This window comes from Pteropus alecto, unplaced genomic scaffold, assembly GCF_000325575.1.
Source record: "Pteropus alecto unplaced genomic scaffold, ASM32557v1 scaffold287, whole genome shotgun sequence".
Taxonomy (NCBI): domain Eukaryota; kingdom Metazoa; phylum Chordata; class Mammalia; order Chiroptera; family Pteropodidae; genus Pteropus; species Pteropus alecto.
Genome location: NW_006439718.1, coordinates 2,237,675 through 2,254,564, shown reverse-complemented (window position 1 = coordinate 2,254,564; position 16,890 = coordinate 2,237,675). Strand labels below are relative to the sequence as shown.

General features: G+C 36.9%; 1 protein-coding gene and 1 pseudogene across 3 annotated transcripts in view; one reads left to right on the top strand and one right to left on the bottom strand.

Moving 5' to 3' along the window:
• Nucleotides 1-16,890, top strand: part of MSMB (microseminoprotein beta) — a 72,249-nt gene that overhangs the window by 26,863 nt on the left and 28,496 nt on the right. The window lies entirely within an intron of this gene.
• LOC112483920 lies at nucleotides 7,539-7,657 on the bottom strand (annotated as a pseudogene).

The following is a 16,890-nucleotide window of genomic DNA, read 5'->3' as shown; positions in this document are numbered from 1 at the left end:
GATAAACACTATAAACACTTATATGCAGAATCTAAGGAATAAAAAGAACAAACTAATCAAAAACAGACTCACAAATATAGTGGACAATTTGGTGACGGAGAGAGGGGGGTGGGGTTTAGGGGGCTGGGAGAATGGAGCGAAGGGTTAAAGAAGTACAAATTAGTAGCTGATGGATGGTCTCATGGATGGGGAGCATAGCATAGGGAATGTAGTTAGCATTAATACTTTGGAAGGTCAAGGGAGGGAGGGAGCAACTGGGGAGATCATTTTATGAATGATATAGATGTCTAACCAATGCACTGGATACTTGAAACTAATTAAAATAAATAAATTTTAAAAAAGAAAAAATTAATTTTGTTATTTTAACATTCTAGAAATCTAGTAGGAGGGATATGTATCTCTGTTAAGAATCTGGATTGCTTCTCTCTTTCTGAGGAGAACTATGTAACTTGCTTTGTTATTTTTACCTCCTTGGAAACCAGGAACCTCCTGCCCAAGTTCTGATTGTAGTTATGCCCCTTTCACTTCCATGAATTCTGTCTTCTTTCCTTATCTTGATTTGCCATTTCTATTTGATTAGCTTCATTGTGACCTTTGTTTAAGTTTTGTTTAGAATCTCTATGGGAAAAGACATGAAATTAATCATATATGTCACTTTGCTTTGCCTAGTTTATAGTTGAAGATCCTGGCCTAACATGTCAAGCATGGCATGAAGAAGGTCAAAATTGGATTTGGATCACTTCCAGGCCTGAGCAAGTACCAGGATAACCTTCCCTCCGACAGGAAACCAACCAAATGGTCTTTCTTTACAAAGAAAACATTCCATTGATAATATGACCTTCAGTAATTAATTAAGAAAAGAACCTATATGGACATGCCATGATTTAAATCCAAAATATAAACATTTAATCCATAAAAAGAATTTCCTTCTTCTTTCATCAAATCCTGTTTGCCCAGTACATTTCATGGGTAACTTGTGACTCAGATAAGAAACTCCAAGAAGCCCAAAACTAATAGAGTGGCTGTTAAGATTGGTAAGATGCCAGCAATTACATGTCACCATCCAATCATGTTATAGCTACAGGATAATGGAATTTTGTTCATGGGAAATTCAAGTACAAATTACTATTTCTAATGACTTAGTTTCTTTCAATAATACCACTTCATTTCTTGAATTCAAAGCACTGTGTTAATCTGGCTCCAAAATTTTGCAGAATCTGACATTTGAAGAGGCAATATATTTTTTTTCAAGTGATGTGTGTGTATGCGTGTTTTAAAAAGATGTATCTGTAATTGAAAGGTAACTGACCCTAATGGCAAAAAGTGGAATCTTCTAGCCTACACAAGAACTGTCCACAGCTACCAATGAACTCAAGGATAGGCTGAAGGGATGACATATGAGACAGGCATTAATAGCATCTGCTACAATATTTAAGGAAAGTTATTAATCTAGGAAACAATGCTTTGGGGAGCTCAAAAGAACCTGGATTGATGCCTATGGTAGACATGAAATTGTTGTGTTCATTACATCCCACCACTCCCCGCCCCCTTTCCTCCCACTCTTCCACCTCCATCATGGAAGAACTTGCCACCTAGTTACAGGTAGTGTGGTTAGTAGATGGCCTCAAACTGTCAGCTCTTTCAGGGTCCTTGGTCTTTCAAGATGATCTTGGGTTCTTTCAAGGCTGTTTCCTTTCTGGTACAGCTTCATCCAGCAACAGGTGAAGCAGAGTCTAAAGGTCTGACCATTCCAGTCTGAAGTAAACATTCATAGGTAATAGTTGTTCCAGGGTGCCCCCAGGTAGGTTGAAGCTTTGCAGGGCCTGCATCACAATTCAGTTTCTTCCTCTGCCCCATTTGCTTTCACCCTTTCTTTTCACAGGTGTTAAACTCTAATAAATATCATTCACCTCAAATTCCATCTAAGTAGTTGCTTTTGGGGAACTCAATCCTTGATAAGACTCACTACATTCCTCTTCTTTTCTTTATACAGAGCTCAACTTTTCTTTATACAGCTTTTCTTTATACAACTTTTTTTTTTTATTTATACAACTTTTCTTTTCCCCAGAAAGACTTTCTTATTTACAGGCATTCTACTTCTCCAAGACTAGACACTTGGGTAATGGCATTCTAAGTTAGCAGGTACTGCTGGTCTTTGGCTTATAGACTCAGTCCTTAGCCCCAATGCTCTTCAGTGGTCATGGGCTGGCCCCTCAATGCATTAACTGTGTTGACGTAAGAATGTCCAAACCTGTAGAGAATTTTTATGAGATTTTATTTGAGCCAAAATTATAACATTGATGAGAAGCAAGATCTCAAATGCTCCAGAGAATAACAGTTTGCAGTTTCTTTTACGACTTTGGAATTAAGAAGGGAATGTAAGAAAGATTAGATGAAGGTGGGAGAAAGCAAGGCAAGGATTGGATTATGGGACAGTTAACAAGATTATGTGTTCTCTTGAGGGTGGCTAAGCTTTTGAAGGGTCTGAAAAAAAGGCATTTCAAAGGCGTTTTAACCTAGATGCACAAGAACAATGGACAGGGCTTGTTTAAAAACTTTTCACTAAAGAAGTTATATGCCTGAGACATGACTACCCATCATGACCTACGCAGTTAAGAATTCATGATCAGATCACCCTGTTAGGTTACATTTCATCACTGAACTTATACATGCCCCCTTTTTTTGTCCACAACTGCACAAACATTAAGAAGTTATTTCACCTAGAAATATCTCAGAACATCCTCTCTCTTGGAAACATGGTACTCTATAGAGCAGGCATTTCTGCAACCTCTGTAAGAACTGTTCTCCAGCTTTGATGGAAACCTAACTCCAATTTGAGAATGTTCCTGGTAACCATTGCTGAACAGGTATCCTGTGGGGCATAAGGCATGGAACAAAAACATAGTTGTGATTTTCTGGTGCTGCTCACTCTAAACTCACTGCACAAAATAGGAGCGAGATCCAAAATATTTGGCAGGCAATTCTTACCCTCTAAAACAGTATGCTAATGTAATCACAATATGATTCTGATTGAATGAATGTGCACAATATTGCTGGTCATACTTCTCACTTCTGGATAGTAGAGCTCATTGGTAAGATTCCAGTTGGCCCCTCACTGTCTATATAATTCTTAAGTGAGCTACTTAATCTCTTTGAGAATTTGTTTCTCCATCTGTAACATGGGGATAGTGACGCTTAATTTATATATCTGTGGTGAGGTTGACATGAGATAATGTATGCGAATGCCTGGTACAGATCCTGACACATTACAGACATTCCATTAAGGGTAGCTGTATATTATGAGTTATAAAATATTTAGTCTTCATCCACAGTTCCTGGTTCACAGATCTAAAACCTCTTGGAACTTCTTAAGTGTTGAGTATGACAAATGTGTCTTTTGTTATATTACTGAGGTGATTTTGAGACCCCACCAAAGAGTGGAAGGTTTGTGACAAGAGAACCAACCACGTGATTAGAAGATTGGATCTTTCAGCCCCACTCTCTGATTTCCAGAGAAAAGGAAGAGAGTTTAAGGTTGAATAAACCCCTAGTGGCCAATGACTTAGTCAATCATGACTATGTAATGAAGTCTTCATAAAAACCCAGGAGTGCAGCTCATTGGTGTTTGGTTGGGGTGGAGAGGTGACTTCGATGTTGGAGAACCAGAATGCTTTCATATGTCATTGAACAGGGCCCCAAAATCTTCTTTGTTTGGGCCCTCACCATATATATTTCTTCATCTAGCTGATGACTTGTATTCCCTAATATACTTTTTAATAAATTGGTACTCTAGTGAGTAAACAGTTTTTCTTGAGTTCTGTGAGATGTTCTAGCAAACTAATTGAATTCAAGAAGACGGTCATTGGAACCTCCAATCTACAGCTTGTTGGTCAGAAGCACAAGTAAGGGCCTAGGTTGGTGGCTGGTGTCTGAGGTGTGTGTGTGTGTGTGTGTGTGTGTGTGTGTGCGCGCGCGCACGCGCGCGCGCGCGTGTGTGTGGCGGGGTCAGCCTTGTAGGACTGAACCTTTAACCTGTGAAATTTGATGCCGTCTCCAGGTAGAGTGTTAGAATTGAGTTGAACCCTGCTGGTGTCCAAAAATTGCTTATTGGTGTTGGAAATTGGGTCCAGAAACCCCATTCAATAACTATTATTACCCTGTTAATTACTGTTACCAGTGACTGTTAGCAGCCATTGCCTCTTTAACTGATAGTTACTATTAGTGGCCATTGCCTCTTTAGGGTATTCGATATCAAAGAGAATATCAAAATACTGGGTTACAAAGTCTTGGGAAGTTTCACTGGCCTTATGATGTTCACCAGCTTCATGGCGAAGTAGGAGCAGCTCATAGGTGTAAACATTTGCGAAGATTCATGTAAGAATATGTCCATCCATATCTCAATATCTCTCCCAGTCTTACGCTCCTTTTATCATCTTGACAGCCCACGTCCCATAAATAAGCAGATGGGACTGTTATCAAGAGAGGCAGAAAGGAAACCTTTGCTGTTTTCTTGTTAGCTTTTTCTTTGTCTTGTGAATACTTGTCTTTTTGTGGTTTCCGTCACTTGCCAGTTAGCTTTCTAACAGTTTCTTGTGGCTCCAAGTGTTTAGAAACTCCAAGTGAGTTTTTTAAAATGCTATTTCAATCCACATGTCTTTTTCCTGACATTGACTATAACTAAAACAAGTACTCACTTTACATTCTGCATAGGAAGGATGAATAACCATAGCTTTAGTTATTTAACTAAGCTCTAAATAAAAAAATAGGCTTCAGTGTCCCAAGGCACAAGGGAAAAGGGAACCAAACAGACAGCTTATAAATGCTCCCTACCTTAATGTGAGCCTTTAGAGAATTGGGGAACAATGACAAATATAAGGCCTCACAGGTGAGAGTAGATTTCTGACACTTAGGAGGTCTAGTATTACTTGCATCAGTTCCATTTTAGCATCTACTTTTAAAAGCATTCATCAGTGATATCATGTACCTATTTCTATTTTTTTTGTGTGTTTCCCCATATGACAAAGAAATAGAAATCTAGTAGACCAAATGCTAATATTATTTTTTTCCTCCCAAGTTTTATTTTTGTAAAATAGCAAACATATGTTATCTAGATTCACTGGTTGTTAATAGTTTGCCACATTTGCTTTGTGACTATTTTTTTGGGAGCAATTTGACGCAAATATCTTGTCACTTAACCCCAAAATACCAAAAACAAGAATATTCTCTTACAGAACCATAATATAATTATCACACTCAGTCCATTTAATATTAATGCAATACTATTTCTTAGCATATTGTCCTTATTCAAAATTGCCCAATTTTCCCAATAACATTCTTCATAGCTTTTTTCCCTAATTCTGTATACAATCAAGGATCATGCATTACATTTATATGTCAGGATTCCTGGTAATGATTCGCTTGGCTTTAAAATAAAGAAATCTTGTAAATTTCCTGATGACAGCTACATTTCACAATCGCTATAATTCCACTTTTCCACATGGATCACTGTAATCTTCCATGACCCTGCATCTTCAAGCTATACCCATCGTTCTTCTTGGTACTTCATCACCACCATTCCCATCCAGAGGGGAAAATCCCTCTGGGTTTTATTCCTCTGGGCCAATCAAGGAAAACCCCAAATAGCCCAGGGTCTTCTGCAGCTGTTACTTTGGGCTTTCCTCACTTTATGCCTAGCCTGCTCCAGTTCCATTTTAATTACATCAGCTACCACTCATTAATTGCATCTATGAGTTCGGAGCCAGTTTTAAGGCCCTGAATGTAGTATGATTCTTGGTTTCCTTGTCTTTGACCATTGGCAAAATACTTCGACTCAGATTCTCTGCTCTAATTTTTCTCTCATTTGGTCTCTCCAAATATTAAGTTGAACCACATGGAACAGACAAATATTTCAATGGTTCAATATAAAAAAATTACTCTTGGGTGATTAAAACATCTAGGGACCCAAAAATCTGGCCCATTTGGCCAATAAAAGAGCAAGACTACTTCTCAATTTAGTATGCATTCCATTTCAACTTCACTTTTCCAAATGTCTAATTATTTTATATTTGCTTTTGATGACTGGTTAAGTCTCTTCTTGCTCTTTTTTAGAATTATTTGGGCTACTGTTGCTTGTTTTATTTTCCCTCATGTACATTAGAATCAGCTTGCCTATACCAAAAATATACTGTAGGCGTTTTAAAAGATATTTATAGATTAACTTAGGAAGAATTGACATCTTTATGATTTTGAATGTTCCCATTCAAGAGCAGAATATACCTTTCCATTTACCCAAGTTATCTATTTATTCCTTGGTAGAACGAATTCTTAATTTAAAAAACTTTATTGGGATAATTCAAATATCACGAAATGCACCATCTTAAACTGTACAATTTACTGGTTTTTAGTATAGTCACAGAGTTGTCCAAGTATCACCACGATCAATTTTGAAACTTTTCAAGACCTCAAAAACAACACCATACCCTTTAGCTATAACTCCTCAGTTTTCCATTCTCCCATCTCCTAGCAACCACTAATCTACTTTCTCTCTATGAATTTCCTTACTCTAAATATTTCATATAGATGAAATTATACACACATGGCCTTTTGTTACTGCCTTCTTTCATTTAATACAATGTTTCAAAGCTTAAGTCTTGTTATATTGATCAGTACTTCATTCCTTTTTATGACTAATTATATTTAATTTAATGGATATCCCACGTCATATTTTATCCATTCAACAGTTGATGGACATTGGGTTGTTTCTACATTTTAGCTATTATAAATTGTGTCCGGTACTTTTGCCATCACTTTTTGCTGCATTTTCACTGCATAACTAACTAGCTGTAAGGCAATTTTTCTGAATGAAAGATAAAATAACTGGTTGACAGTTTTTTGTTTGTTCATGTGGTTGGTTGGTTGGTTGGTTTATTGCATTTCTTCATTGATAAATCAATCAACTGCCATGAAAAAGATAAAATAACTGGCTTACAATTAGGGGTGTTTTTTCGGTTTCATTTCTCTGTTGACAAATCAACCATGTTCAGCAGACTAATGTATTTAAGCTAGTTGTCAATTCGGTTTCATTTCTCCATTGATGAAATTCTCACAGTTACTCTCATTTTTATATTATAGATAAATCTCAGCTAGTCCTCTAATGGTCTATATAGTGACAAGTAGATGTGGTGATGGTAGTCTTAAACTAGTGGGCATTTCTACCAGTGGTTTGCTTCAAGAGTTGGTTTCCTATTTTTAAACACACTACAAGGAGAGGAGAAAGAGAGGCCAAGGGCCCTCTTTAGGGTACAGAGCTAAACCCACCATTTCCATAGAATGAAGACAAGTGCATACAATTCACAAAATAAAATCAGTTATCTGTGCAGAATAACCATAAGTCTATACACATTTTAAATGTACTTAAATATTTTGTATTTCGCAATAAGGTCCTCTTGTTCTTTTTATTTATTTTTTTAAGTGAGGCAACTCTTGGTTGATCTCACAGATTGCAAAGACCTTGTCAGTTTACAATCCCTTATTTTTTAGGCCTACAGCACCTGGTCTTCCTAAGTGGTCTCCCATCCAAGTTCTGACCAAGCCTGACCCTGCTTACCTTCCGCGATCAGATGAGATCGGGCTTGTTCAGGGTGGCATGGTCGTAGACTGTTATGTTCTTTTTAATGTTCCTCATTTATTTTCACAATTTTATCTTTTTTTTACAACAGAATTGCCTTATAGCCAATTAGCTATGCCACAAAAATGCTTGTGGCAAAGATGTCTACAACAAAGATGCTCACAGAGAAAGTACCTAGAACCATTGCGAATAACGCTGCTATGAACATTTGTGTAAAAGTGTTTGAGTACCTGTTTTCAATTTTTTTGCATATATAACTAGGAGTGAAATTGCTGGGTCATATAACTTTATATTTAACATTTTGAGGAACTGCTAAACTGTTTTCCAAAGAGGCTGTACCATTTTACGTTTCTATTAGCAATGTATGAAGGTTCTAATTTCTCCAAATTTTTTTACCAACACTTATTATTCTCCATAATTTTGATTTAGCCATCTGAGTGGGTGAGAAGTGGTATCTTTTGTGATTCTGATTTGCATTTCTTTAATGACTACTGACATTGATCATCTTTTCATGTGTTTATTGACCATTTTCATGTCTTCTTTGAAATGTCTGTTCAAGTAATTTGCTTTTTTTTGAGTTATTGAATTTTTACAGCTGTTTTACACTTTTTGATAATTTATCCTAAGTACTTTATTCTTTTTGATGCTATCGTAATTTTATTTTCAATTTGTTCATTGCTACTGTATATAGATAATGAATAATGCAAGATAAACTTGTTTACCAATTCTAATGTTTTTTAGTGTTGTCCTAGAGTTTTCAATATACGTTTACAACTAATCCAAGTCCCTTTCCAAATGTTATACTGCTTCATGGGGAGCACAAGTGCCTTATAGCAAAGTATTTCCCACAATCTCCTTCCTACCCCTTATAATATCGTATCATTCGTTTCTCTTCTCTATAAGCTATAACCATAGAACACATGATTGCCATTATTATTTTGAACAAACTATTATCTGTTAGATCAATTAAGAATAGGAAAAATACAGGATTTTATTCTACTTTTCTTTCTTTGGTTAGATTCAAGTTTCTAACCTATAGTATTTTCCTTCTCTCTGAAGAACTAACATTTCTTAAAAGGCAGGTCTACTGGTAATAAATTCTCTCAATTGTTGTTTGTTTGAGAAAGTCTTCATCTGCCCTTTAATTTTGAAGGATATTTTCACTGGCTGCAGAATTCCAGGTTCTTTGTTTGTTTGTTTGTTTTAACATTTTAAATATTTCTCTTCACTCTTTTCTTGCTGTTCTGGTTTCTGAAGAGAAGTCCAATGTAATTCTTATCCTTTTCCTTTATAGGTAAGACGACCCACCTCCCAGCTTTTTCAAGATTTTCTCTTTGTCTTAGATTTTCTGAAGTTCGAATATAATATGCCTAGCTGTAGATGTTTTGATGTTTATCATACTTGGTGTTCTCTGAAATTCTCAGACCCTTGGTTTGGTATGTGCTATTAATTTTGGTAAATTATTAACCATTGTTATTTCAAATATATCCTTTGTTCATTTCTTTCTTCTCCTTCTGGTAGCCTTATTAAGGATATGTTATTCTTTTTGCAGTTGTCTCACAGTTTTTGAAAATTCTGTTCCATTTTGTGTTACATTTTCTTTTTGCATATTAATTTTGGAGGTTTATATTGACATATCTTGAAGCTCAGAGATTCTTTCCTTATCTGCGTCCAGGCTATTAATGAGCCCATTAAAGGCATTCTTCATTTCCATTTGTATTTTTGATTTCTCATATTTTTTTATTCTTTTTTAGAACTTCCATCTCCATGTTTATATTATTCATCTGTTCTTCCATGTTGTCTATTTTTTCCATTAGAGCCCATAGCATATTTGTCATTGTTATTTTAGATTCCAGTCTGATAATTCCAAAATCTCTGCCATATATGGGGCTGGTTCTGATGCTTGCTTTGTTTCTTCAGACTGTGTTTTTTGCTTTAACATGCCTTGTAATTTTTTGTTGAAAACATGACATACTAATAAAAGGAACCAGGGTAGGTAAGGCTTTAGCATGAGATTTAATGTTTATCTGGCTAGGAGTGAAGCTATGTTTACTGTTTGCTGTAGCTATAGGTGTCAGAAGCTAAAATTTCCTTCACTGTCCTTGCGGTGCAGGACAGGGCAAATTCCTCCAAGTTGGAACTCCAGCCCCGCGCTGGCCAAGAGAGGGCCCTTGACTCCATGCAGGAAAGAATTCAGGCGTAAATCAGAGTTAGAGGCAAAAGGAAAGTTTATTAGAGAAGGAATAACGTTCCGCAGACAGAGATGTGGTCTCCTCTCAAAGAGAATAAGATCCCAAGTATTTGAGGAATTGGGTTTATATGCTTTCCTTTCAGGGTATGTGTATTCTGTGTTAAAGGCACAGGGAAGTAGTTGTAAATAATCTCAGCAGGTTTTTTAGGTCCCCCATGGTCTGGCTGTATGCTGATCAGCCAGGTTCCTGTGTCTAGCAGCTTGTAGCAGGCTTTGAATATAACTTCTTTTAATATTTAATCGATTCGTGTTGTTCTCATGCTTCTTTCTTATATTATTTATGCTCGTCTTTTCTGTTGTCTTCAAGTTTTCCTAAAGGCTTCTTAATAGGGTCTGAGGCATGCAATTCTTTCAGCTGTCACCTCTGTTATTATATAAGATCCCTACTGATGTGGTGGTAAAAAGTATGGGAGGAAGGGAAGCATTCGTAATCTTATGATTAGGTTTCAGTCTTTCAGTGAGCCTGAGTTGGACATTTCCTCTCTAGATGGTTAGGCTCTGGTAAAATAGTTTTCCTTAAGAGCATGCCTTATTAAAGAAAACAAAGAGTCCTGGGCTTATTTGAAAATAGTTACCTTTTCTCTCCCTCTTCCATAAGGAGAGGGGATTTTTTTTCTCTAATTTTCACATTGAGAATTTGGTGGGGCTTCTGGGGATAAAACTCTTCAAAAGTGTTGGGCTCCCCCAAGACTGGGTCCCCTTGGAGTTTTTAACTCTCAGGCTGGTCTACACTGAGCCTTCATCAATTTATCAATTATTGTTTAAAGTGTTCCTGTCCATATTGGCTCCAGCTGAGGGCTGCTGCTACTGCTGTTGCTCCCAGTTAGTTGCGAGTCTCTGTATGTTGTCTGTCTCTTCAGTTTTTGAAGCAATAGTGTGTTCTGTGACCTCATTTCATGATGAATATAACAGTTGTTGATTTTTAGTTCATTTGGCTTTTTTCTTGTTGTGGGAACAAGAGTGCTGACTTTTAAGCTCTTTATATATTGAATCAGAAACCAGAATTCTCAACTTTTAATACTATCCTTCAGTAAGATGAATCACTTCATCACTTGTCTCTTGCTGCTTTCAAGATTCTTTCTTTGTCTTTGCTTTTCAACAGTTTGGTTATAATATGGCTACATGTGTGTCTTATTGAAGTTATTTTATTTGGAATTCCCTGAGCTTGGATGTTTAGATTAATGTTTTTTTGTTAAATTTGGGATATTTTCGGGTATTATTTCTTTAACCATTGTTTCTGTTTCCCTCTCTCTCCTTTCCTTCTTGGACTCTCAGTATGCATATGTTGGTATTCTTGGTAGTGTTACATAGTTCTCTAGGCTCCATTCATTTTTTTTCAGTCTTTTTTCTTTCTGTTCCTCAAACTAGATAATTTCAATTTATTTATCTTCAACTTCACTGATTCTGTTTTCTGTCAGCTCATATGTGATATTGAGTCTTCCTAGTGAATATTTCAGAATTTCTGAATACTTCAGAATTTCTATTTAGGTTTATATTAATATTATATTAATATTTCATTATCTTTAGTGATATTCTATATTTGGTGAGACATTGTTCTCTGGTTTTTTTTAGCTCTTTATACATTTTTAGGATCACCTTTGAGTTTCTTGACTATGTTTATAATAGCTCTTTTAAAGTCTTTCTCTGATAAATCCAATGTCTCAGCTTCTTTGGGGATAGTTTCTACTGACTTCTCTTTTTTCCTATGTATGCAGCATACTATCCCGTTTCCTTACATATCTCATCATTTCTTACTGAGAACTAGACACTTTAAATAACATAATTGGGCAGTTCTGTGAATCAGATATTTACCACCCAGGATTTATTTTAATTAATGTTTCTCATAGATGTTATTTGTTTAGTGACTTTCCTGTACTACTTCTGTAAAGTCTGTTTTCTTTGTCATGTGTGGTCACTGAAGTTTTTCCTCACTTAGTTTAGTGGTCAGCCAATGATTGCACAGAGATTCCTTAAATGCGTGGAACCAATAAGTCTCCCAGCCTTTGCCAATAGGCCTTGGTCTATGTTATGGCACACCTTAAATGCTCTGTCAGTTTATAACTCAGCCTTAGCCTTCACTTCCTATTTACACAGAGCCTCAACATTAACCAAGAGTGAGAGAGTAGGACTTTCTCAGGCATTTCCTGGGCACTACCTTGCACATGCACATGGTCTCTAGCTACCCAGGAATATGTTGGAGCTTTTCAAAATCCTCTATGAACATTTCATTCCGAAATTCCTCCTTTTAAGTTTTTGGTCAGCTTCTTCTTTGCCACAGCTATTATCCCTATTTCAGGTAACTGCAATATTAAACAGTCATTACTAATTTTTTATGCAATACCCTAGGAAGACTTTTTCACAGTGAATAAGCTCTGAGTGAGAAAAATAAAGATGAGCCCTATGTAAGTTTTCAGGAGCCTCCAAACAGGTCAAATTATATAATTCTCTGAGAACGGGGCACTTTCAGGAGCTCCAAATCTGTACTTTTCTCTAGTGTCTGCTAAGCTGCTGGGTCCACAGCTACCATGTTAGTGAAGCTATTGGTTTTCAAGGCTATTGCAGAGCCAGGAGAAAGGAGATCAGAATAGAGTAAGTTATAATGCCTCAAAGCTCCTTGATCTTACTAAGATACAGCCATTTTTCTTGAACACGTTGTTTATTGGATTGTTGCAAGCCTTTGGTTCATTTTCAGAGTTGTGAAAAAGTTGACTGTGACCATTTTTGCCAGAGTTATCATTGCTTTTATGAAGGAATGGAGTTTTGGAGATTCTTAATCTACCATTTCATTCTTGATGAATTGTTGTATTGTTTATAATTGTTTACTTGTTGTTGGTTCTCATGAATTTCCAGGCAAACAAAGGTGTTTTCTGCAAATAATGATACTCTTTACCACCTTTTTCCGCCTCCAATATTATATATCTTTTCTTAGTATATATACTTCCAGGGCATGTTAATAGTGGTGAGTATGAGCATTCTTGTATTGTTCCTGATTTAAGTGGATATTCTTTCATTGTTTTACCATTAAGCTTGATGTTTTCCCCCCCAATCATCTCTATAGTTTTTAAATATATGCAGATGACCTGTACCTTCTGCTTGGTTGCTCTTCATTATAGCTTTATTTGAATGCAAACCTATCCCAGCTCTTTCTTGTCTAGGCTGGGGCCCTCCTAATCACAACATTCCCCATGTCTTCACCCTGAAGCAGAGCAACCAGGACCTCAACCCTTGGAAGACTATGCCAAACAGAAATATAGCACGGAAATGACAAAAGCAATAACAACACACCAGAAGGCAACATTTAAGAATATTAAAGTGAATATCTTAATATTAGGAAACAGAATCCAGACCACATTAAAGTAACAATATGCCAATAACATGTCTTTTTTCAAGCACACTGCAGTTGTCTGATGAAAGGGAATCTAATAATATAATTTGACATCTTAAAAAGTCAAAGAAGTTGGACTATTTCTTATACAACATGCAAAAATTAACTCAAAATGGATTAAACACTTGAATGTAAGACCTGAAATTATAAAACTAGAAGAACATATAAATGGTAAGCCCCTTGACATTAGTCTTGGCAGTGATTTTTGGATTTGACAAAGGCAAAAATAAGTAAGTGAGACTACATCAAACAAAAAGCATATGCACAATAAAGGAAACCATCAACAAAATGAAAAGGCAAACTACAGAATGGGAGAAAATATTTGCAAATCATATATATGATAAGGGGTTAATATCCAAATATAGAAAGAACTCATACATCTCAAGAGCAAACAATCAAATAAACAAATAATCTGATTTTAAAAAGGCTATATCTGATTCTCATATATACAGATGGCCAACAGGTACATGAAAAGATGCTCAACATCACTAATCATCAGTGAAATGCAAATCAAACCTGCAGTATCACCTCACACCTGTTAGATTGGCTATTAACAAAAAGACAAGAAACGAGTGTTACTGTTAGTGAACATATAGAGAAATGGGAACCCTTGTGCACTGTTGATGGGAACATAAATTGGTGCAGCCACTATGGAAAGCATTATGGAGGTTCTTCAAAAACTTAAAAATAGAACTATTGGTTATCCAGTAATCCTACTTCTGGGTATTTATCTGAAGAAAATGAAAACAGTAATTCATAAAGATATATGCCTCCCCTACCATGTTCGTTTCAGTATTACTCACAATAGCAAAGACATGGAAATAACCTAAGCATCTGTCAACAGATGAATGGATAAAGAAGATGTGGCATGTATATATATATATAATGGAATATTATCAGTCATTAAAAAAATGAAATCTTGCCATTTGCAACAGCATGGATGGAACATGAGGACATTATGCTAAGTGAAATATGTCAGACAAAGACAAATATCGTATTACCTCACTTTATGTGGAATATAAACAAAACAAAACTAATAGAGAAAATAGATGAATGGTAGCTAGAAGTTGGAGAGAGGAGGTAGGAGTGGAAGGTTGTGAAATGGGTGAAGAGGATTAAAAAAAAAGAAATAAAAGTCTCAGAGAAAAACCATATAATCATCTCTATAACTGCCAAAAAAATAAGATGTGAAAAAGTACAAAATCTATTTTTAATAAAAAAAACTTTTAGTAAAATTAGAACTATATCCTTCCTTAACATATTCTATCCAGGGCTGAAGGAGCCCTCGGACTTTTCATTTTTCTTTTGGTCACCAAATGTGAGTGTGTTTGGGGTGGGGCGTTCCACTCACTGAGCAATTCTCTGATTCTCCAGATTCCAGCTAAGTGTCCTATAGTTTAACTCAATTCCAACATTATCTACTTAGAGATAGCATTAAATATCACAAATTAAGGGCTCAATTTCTCAAGACTGCTCCCTCCCCCAAATCAAATGTCAGTGGCAAGTCTGGGTTGTTACCTGTGCTTCTAACAGGTGTAAATTGGAGGTCTCCATCACCTTCTCCTCGGGGTCGATTAATTTGCTAGAGAGGCTCCTAGAACTCAGGAGAACATTTTATTTACTAGATTATGGGTTTATTATAAAAGGATATGATTCAGGAATAGCCAGATGGAAGAGATACATAGGGCAAGGTATGTGGGAAGGGGCATTGAGCTTTTGTGCCCTCTCTGGGCACCACTCTCCCAGGACCTCCTTGTGTTCACCAACTGGGAAGCTCTCAGAACCCCATCCTTTTGGTCTATTATAGAGGTTTCTTTACATAGGCATGATTGATTAAGTCATTGGCCACTGGTGATTGATTCGACCCTCAGCCCTTTTCCCCTTCCCTAAGATCAAGGGGTGAGACCAAAGGTTCCAACCCTCTAATAATAGGGTTAGTTTCCCTAGGAATCAATGCCCATTCTTAGGGACATTCTAAAAGTCACTTCATTAACATAAACTTAGGCTTGATGGAACCGGGGCTTGTTATGAAAAACAAAAGACACCTTTACACCGCTAATCACTTAGGAAATTCCAAGGGCTTCTGCGCCAGGAATAGGGATAAAAACCAAATATATATTTATTACAAGTGTCAATATTACAGTATCCAAAATGAGAAGCAAAATAAATTATACCTTGTTACTTTCCATACATCAATTTAATTTTGATTTCATATCCCCATCTCACTGGGATGATAGAGAATTCCATCTCAGCCCTTTTGAGGAGTTTTCTCCTGTTCTCCAGCACATGTCAGGATTATGGGGATCATGGAGTCAAGATTTTGGAGGGGGTGCATATGTGGTCTTCAGTCTCCTGCTCCCCCGTGTTTCTAAAGAGATACCCATTGTCTCTGGCCATGTGCTCCCTTTGAATCTAGTGACTCAAAGAAAATCCTTTGAGTAAGAGAGATCTGGGGCTTCTAGTCTCATCTCCCGGATGCATCCCTCAACCATTCCCCTCTAGGGTCCTTTTACCTCCCCCTACTGAAAAGAGAGGCTCGGGTTCCTAGTCACATACCTCCTCCTTGCAGGCTTTCTATGGAATGATAAGTGATGTATATAAGCCAAACAGGTAGGTTTTTCCTCCAGGTTCATAGCCCTATGGCCTTCATCATTCCTCATCTAACATGGTTTCTGTTATATTGTGGAATCTGGAAGATTAGTGTCCAAATCCCACCACATACTATCTATGTACTCTTAGCAACTGACTTACCTCTCTGAGCCTCTGTTTCCTCATTTGTAAAATGGGATAGTTATAACTCTTTCCTTGGACTGTTGTGATGATTAGAATGAGACTATTCATGTAAAGTAACTGGCACAGTGTCTGGGTGCAAGAGTTTGAATTGAAGCTATTGTTATTCTAACCTAGGCCTCTAGCTCACTTGTAATAGAAAGCCCAAACAGAAAGACCCACAGGAAAAACTTTTCCTGCTTCTGGCCTGGCTGCACTTACGGAAATCTACTAAGACTATAGCGGACCCCCAATTTACACACATGCTCTCCCACACCCACCAAAACACTTCTTTATGCCTGTAAAATGGGTTTAATCTTCTTTATGAGCCTCTATCCAGATGGGAAACAGAGCAGGTGTAGGAGTGAAGGTGGACTTTAAATCTGTCATTCTCATTCTATTCTGATTCATATAGCCTCTTCAGGGTGACTCAGGCTTTTCCAGGGAAATACACAGTTGTTCATAATTCTTTGCCCTCTTCTTTCTCTAATTTCAAGAGTATGGGCTAGGGAGAGAGGTGAGAAGCTCACAATACCTGCTATCAGTAGGAGAGGGGCTTTGGAACTTTCTTCAGCATCTTTACAGTTCTCTAATTCTAAAATACTCTCTAATTTCAAGAGTATGGGCTAGGGAGAGAGGTGAGAAGCTCACAATACCTGCTATCAGTAGGAGAGGGGCTTTGGAACTTTCTTCAGCATCTTTACAGTTCTCTACTACATAGTCATGTATGTATGTTGGGGTTCCTGATCTCCTTGTCTATTAGGTGTAGTTGGTGAATTAGTGATTTGTTCTCCTGACTAATCCAGGCTGGTAGTTTTCCCTGACTAGATTGGCTTCACTGTGGCCTTGTGGATGCTG